This window comes from Apium graveolens, chromosome 2, assembly GCF_009905375.1.
Source record: "Apium graveolens cultivar Ventura chromosome 2, ASM990537v1, whole genome shotgun sequence".
NCBI classification, from domain to species: domain Eukaryota; kingdom Viridiplantae; phylum Streptophyta; class Magnoliopsida; order Apiales; family Apiaceae; genus Apium; species Apium graveolens.
This window is the reverse complement of record NC_133648.1, coordinates 320,869,601-320,876,349: the sequence shown is the minus strand read 5'-3', so window position 1 is coordinate 320,876,349 and position 6,749 is coordinate 320,869,601.

Here is a 6,749-nt window from a genome sequence, read left to right as displayed (position 1 = left end):
ATCTCACAAATTCAAAGTACAAACTTGGATTAAGCATGAATCCAACTTGGTTTATCATTACTTTGTTGGTTTGATTTGTGCATTGTACTTTATTTCAAATTATATCCAAAATTAATTGATTATTAACCCATCTTTGTTCACATGTGTAGCTTTATCCAGTTTTGAATTGACTTTATGTTGTGCAAGACATGCCTATAGAATAACAAGACTAAGTCAAATTGACAGCCCTAAAATTTAGTTGTTTGATAATCAACTTTGCATTTTGTATTGTATTACTTGAGTCTGTAAAAATGGTTAGAAGATTAGACTGAAATATTTTTCTGTAAACAATTCAAGACTAAGGAATCAACTCTGAAAGAAGATCAAGTTGGATCCTGCCACAAAGAAATGATACAGAAGTTTGGAGTTGAATAAATCTGTTTTATGAAAAATATTTTAAGCCAAGATATCGACAAGTCACAGATCAAGATAGAGAAGTCATTCGAGAACTCCAGAATGACTTATCGAGAAGTCCAAAATTGCTTATAGAGAAGTCTCAGAAATATCGACAAGTCAAATGAAGATATGAAGATTGAAGATATCGATAAGTCATTTCTGCATATAGAGAACTCAGAGATATCGACAAGTCAAAATGAAGATGTGAAGATTGAAGATATCGACAAGCCAAATTATCATTAAAGATCTCAGAGATATCGACAAGTCAAAATATATAGAGAAATCTCTAAGATATCGACAAGTCAAGTCTACATGTAGAGATCTCAGACATATCGATAAGTCATTTAGCATGCAAATATCAAGAGACCTTGACAAGTCAAATATACCTATAGAGAACTCAGAGATCTCGATAAATCATTATACTCATCGAGATGTCACTTCTCTATAGAACAAACTGGAGATCTTGATATGTCTCCCAAATACCGAATGCAAATAAATGAAGATTCAAGATTATCAGTCAACAAATGATCGATCAACTAGATTGAAAAGTCTACAATGTAGCTGAGGGAAATACAAGATCAAGGGCCAAGATTAACTAGACAAAGGATGGTCACAAACCTACAAGATTCTGCACAGATTTGATAAGCCAAGAATGGAAATAAAAATAGTTCATTTTAGAAAAGGGTTTAGTACATTTTAGTGCAAGTTTTGTAAACTTGTGCTGCTAGTGTATAAAGCATGCACTGGTCCTTAGTTTAGAGGTATCAAACAGTTTTAGATTTTCTTGTATTCTTTCAAGCAAGAAACTGAGTTCTTATAATTTTAAGAACACAGATTTTGTAGTAAGACAAATTTAATTAATACAAATTAAGTTAGTTTTGAAATATTGTGCTTGTTGTTTTAATTCTGCTAACAGAATATCTTTACAAATTAAACTGCTTTGTTCACACACCATAATCCAATATTCAAACAAGCCAAAAATCAAGAAAACACATTCGCCCCTTGTGTTGTACTTAATAGCTAACATTTTACCCGTAGTAAGATAGTCCTATGTACTTTGTTTTGGTTATTTTTATTTTGTTTGTTTATATATTTTTATTTTTCTCTGATTTTTTTATGTAAAAATTGCATTTTTATAGGTTTTAATCAGGTTATTTGGTTCTTTGTTCATATATTTTCGTTGTTTTAGTACAATTTTTGTAGATTTAACTATCCATTTTTCTCAGATGAAAACATATATTCAAGGAAGTTTTTATTCAGCTTTTACCGCTCTTTTTACAATATTTGGTCATGGGGAGTGACATTATGTAGTGTTAGTTAGAGCATACACTTTTGAAGACAAAAAGGAGCCGAAAAACTTTCAGAAGACTGCGCAGGTAAAATTTTCTTCAGGTTTTTTTAAGTATAGTAAATTCATGAGATTATGCTTGTTGTCCTATCCTAATAGCGTGTTTATACTTTTTCAGCGTATATCTTACACAGTTACATATACTATATGAAGCTCGTGACAATACGGAAAACCCCTCACTATCTTAAGGTAAACAACTTAAAACATTCTCTAATTTCAAAAGTTAACACTGTATACAATGAATTTACAAACACAAAAGAAAATTCTTAGAAAACCCCAATTTCCCTAGTCGACCTGAACAACTATAGGTATAAAAAGAAAATAAAAACTTAAAGCACAGGGTGGTGATTTCTGAAACCAAAGACTAACCAGGAGAATTAGATGATCACACTCCTCGTCTGTTGACAAATTCTTGTACAAAAAAACCCTGTATGCTTCAAGTATAGTAGCAATAAAGTAGAGGTTGTTCTGTAGAGACCCCCTGACTGCACATCTTAATATCTTTAATTGAACGCAAATACGCAATGGTAATTGTTGATTTCTTTTATGTTGATTGCTTTTTCTTTATGATTAACTATTGTTAGCAAATACGCAATGCTAAACTGCAATAATACAATACAACTAGTACATCTCAGTTAATTGGCGTGCCTTGTGCATATATGATACATTTTTAAAAGGTTTTGTATATAAATATATTCATACGCTTTTATGTCTGAATATAAATTTTTATTGGACAGAATCAATTTATTTGTTGTCTGCTCGGTCCTTGGTTTATGTGTACTTCTCCCTCTCAATTATTGTAGCAATAAGAGGTCATCTGACGATCCACAATTCATGGATCACTTCACGATTTCAAATATTAGTGGAGGCTCAACCATGTAATGTTTGTTATGGTTTGTAAATCTGCACTGACATGCACAGTTATTGGTTAGTCATTCACCTCTGTTGCAAGATATTGGTATATAGATGTTAGAGAACTACTTGGTTAAACAAAGCTTACACATTTCACCAATGACCTTGTTCTTTCAAATGCGCCATTACAGGCAATGGTAAATTTAAAAGGCAATTTTTTAAAAATTTAATTTCAACTTATTGTGGATAAATGGGAAGAGCACTTGTTTGAGAATCATCTTACCCAGGTTTAACTTGTTAACACTACTGGAAAACCTTGGTGAAAAGAACTAAGAAAAGCCAGTAAAATTACATGCAATTTTTTTTCTGATATAACACTTGAATATGAACTGCTACTTCTTGTAGTTCTCTAATTCAAAATTAAACACCTTTCTCGTCTCACACTCCTGACTCATGGTCTGACCAATTTGTATTCTATTTTATTTCTTTTGGGAAGGGCAAGATATAAATTATGTGCTTATGTTTGGCATATTTCTTGAATAATAAGATATGATAATTAAGAATGTCGTATATTTTTTTTCCATTTCCCACATACAGTTGGATGATGCACTTCAGTCTTCAGTCATATTAGCTGGTTATAAAGTTGCCTTTAGACTTTAAGAATGATTTAATCATCAATTAATTGTCTTTTCTCTTATCAACAAGCTTTGGGTGCAATATTCTTGCTTATGGGTTATCACGTTGTATGTAGTATATGTAATATCCCATATTTTCAAATATTATTATTATTATTATAATTTGGAATTGTTTTTGCGATTTATGTGAATTTTAGTGAATTATATGATAATTGGAATTGATGTTTGGGTGTTTATATGTGATATTATTTGAGTATTTGAATTTTTATATGTCCAGAATAAAATATAGATAATTGTGATATTTTTCTGGTAATTTTTGGACTGTTATATGATTTTATAATAATTTATGTGTTTAATAATTATTTTCTATATAATTACAAAACTATTTTAAAAAGCCCGAAATCGTTCAACCTCAACTGTTTTTGCATTTTTATAACCCGAAACTCTTCCGAAAACTCCTTTCTAACCCAATTTGATAATTCCGGATATTTTTCGTGTTTTGACTTTTTCGATCCGGATTACGGTTTGACCTGTGTGCGGCCCGGCACAAGATTTTCGATACGACGATCATTTCGGTAATCAACAAAACCCGTATTCTCGAGAGACGGGATATTTTTACATTATTTTCGTATATGGTGTTTTATGAAAAGCTCGGTTTTGATAATTATCCAAATCTGGTATTAAATTGTATCGTTTTTATAATTACTTAGTGGCTAAATAATCTATTTTGGATCGTTTTGTAGTTACTTAGCGGCTAAGCAACTAATTTATGGATCCAAAACGATCCAGAACGAACCAATATTCCGTAAATATAAACAGCCTATTTCTTATTTCATTTATTTCGTTTATTCATTTGCAACCAGTAAATACAGAGAAAAACCCTGGAAACCGATACGTTCCTGAGAATCAATCGTACGAACGAAGGCGTTACCGAACTCCGATTCGGGCATGCAGCATATCAAAACGAAGCTCTCGAAATCTTCTTTCTGAATCAATCATCAGTTTTTGCCCAGGAATCAAGGTATTTTTCTTATTTAATTATTTTAATTCGAATTATTTAGTGAATAAAATATGAATTTTTGCAGACATGAATATCTGAGTGTTTTGATGATTCCGTGTTGTAGAGCATGTTTTTCTGGTCAATTTCATATATTATACTTAAAAAATAGAGTTCAATATCATGTAGTAATTGAAGTTTGATTTTTCTGAAAATTTTTAAAAAAGTTATTCTTGGTGTTGTTGAAGAGTTCTGAAAATCAAGGTCAATTTTGAAGGTGTTATTGAACACCAAATCACAAGTATTTGTAACCGTTGTGAAGCCCTTGATGAGAGCTATCTGTTTGTACCTATATCATCAACAGAGGTTGATTATTTAATAATTTCGATTTTTCAATTTTATTAGTTAAATTCGATTTTTGAGTTTAAGGGATTGTTTGATGTTTTGGATGGTTGATTATCGTTCCTGGAGTTCTAAGGATCAATTTGGTATATATTTTTGTTAATTTTAATTCCGATTTCGTGAAGTTCGAGTTTTAGTTTTTTTGAAATTTTGAATCGATTATCCAGTTTAAACCGATGTTTTTGATTGTTCTTGAGGCCTGGAATAGATTATAATTGTTGTGAGGATTATTTTGGTACCAAAATCGGGAATTTTGGTTTAGTATTGAGTAATTTCGAAGGTTCGCCGGAAAATTCAAGAATGTGGTAGGGTTTCGATCGGGAATTAGTTTCCCGGGGTGTTTGTATGATTCTGATCAGCCTGGGGGTTTGGGGAAGGTCAGGGGATTGATTTGGGGCCAAAAACGAAGAGAATCAGTGCAGTTTTTGGCTGTTTGGTGTTACCGGAAGGTGCCGGAATCCGGCACCGGTTTCTGGGTTTTCCAGATCCCGGTGGTCGTGTTCTTCACATTCCGGCCACCCACCACCCTCCTGCCCCGCCCTGTGATCCGGTGGAGAAGATGATAGAAGTACAGAACATGTTTCTGTATTTCTATTTTCTTTTTAATTCAAAATTCTATTTTTTGTTATTCTAAAAATCTTTTTTTTAAAATTCCAAAATTTATTTGGTTAATTATTTGATAATTAACTGAATTCTTTTAAATTTCAAAAATTGTTTTCTTTTATTATTTTCAAAAAATGCAATTTAATTTAATTATTTATAATTTATTTTAGTTAATTATTTATGAATTTAATTAATTGATTAATTCATTTAATCAATTAATTTTATTTATCAATAGTTAAATAAATATAAATTATTTATAATTAATTCAAATAAATCCTAAAAAATTGTTTTTAAGATTTTAAAAATTATATTTTTCTATTTAAAAATAAATTAATATCATTATTAATTGATTTATTCCTACTTATTCGTATTTTATTCGTTGAAAATCAACCGTTCGTCCGTTTAATACGAAATGAACGCCTCTAAACTCAGAAAAATATTCTGCTTTCAATAAAAATACTTTCGAGACCCAAATCTTTTTGTTTCGAAAGGTCGCTTGTTTTACAAATCATTCTGAGTCAATTATTTATCGATAAATCATATTTTGACCCGATTTCAGTTTTAAATGTATCGAATCGAACCTTTTGGCGAACCGAGTCATATGTAATATGAATTATGTGATATGTGATATGTGAGTTACGTGTTTACATGCTATGTGAATTACATGCGTACGTGGGTCAAGAATCTTGCGTTTGACTGTTTTAATTATGTATGGGGTATCGTATGGGTAGACGATAGGGTTTTGACGCGCAATTCGCCGAGTAATTATCGTTTAGACGATTAAAGTTGTATATTTTAATTATAGATGCGGATCATTCGAGTTTATCAGGACAGGGTGTTGGATAAAGAATGAGATGGAATGGCGTTGGATATCTGGCTTCTAGCAATCGCAGGAGCAACATATCAGTAAAGTGTTGAAAAGAAAGACAATGATGTTTTGAGACAGAATGTCAGAATAAATACGTTTTGCGAGTATGACTAACTGCTAAAATCCAAAGACAAGTATCCCTATCATCACTTATTATTCAAGTGATATTTATTTTAAATCTTCTTATGCAAGTATTGCTTTCCCTATTCTCAGTTCGGAATAGATAAATGTTTTACATATCGTTGAATTAAATAATTCTGTTTATGCAAGTACTCATCTGTTATTCTATGTTCAGAATATCTAAGTGATTTTACTTATCTAATTATCGGATTTATAAATGTTTTGGACTTCGAGAAAAATGATTTGGGTGCGAGTTTCCTACCCAAGTAAACGGGGGGATAAAATTATTTCGGGTGTCGATTATTATGACCCCATTTCAATAAAAGGTTTTAAGATTAGATCATAATTGCGTAAGTGACCGGGACGGACGGTCCAGCGGAGGGCTATTTCTAAGTGCCATATGGAATATTATGACACAATTTTTGCCACAAGCAGGTATATTGCCTTTTGTTTAAGTACTCGTGTTTTTGGGGTCACATTTCTACGAAT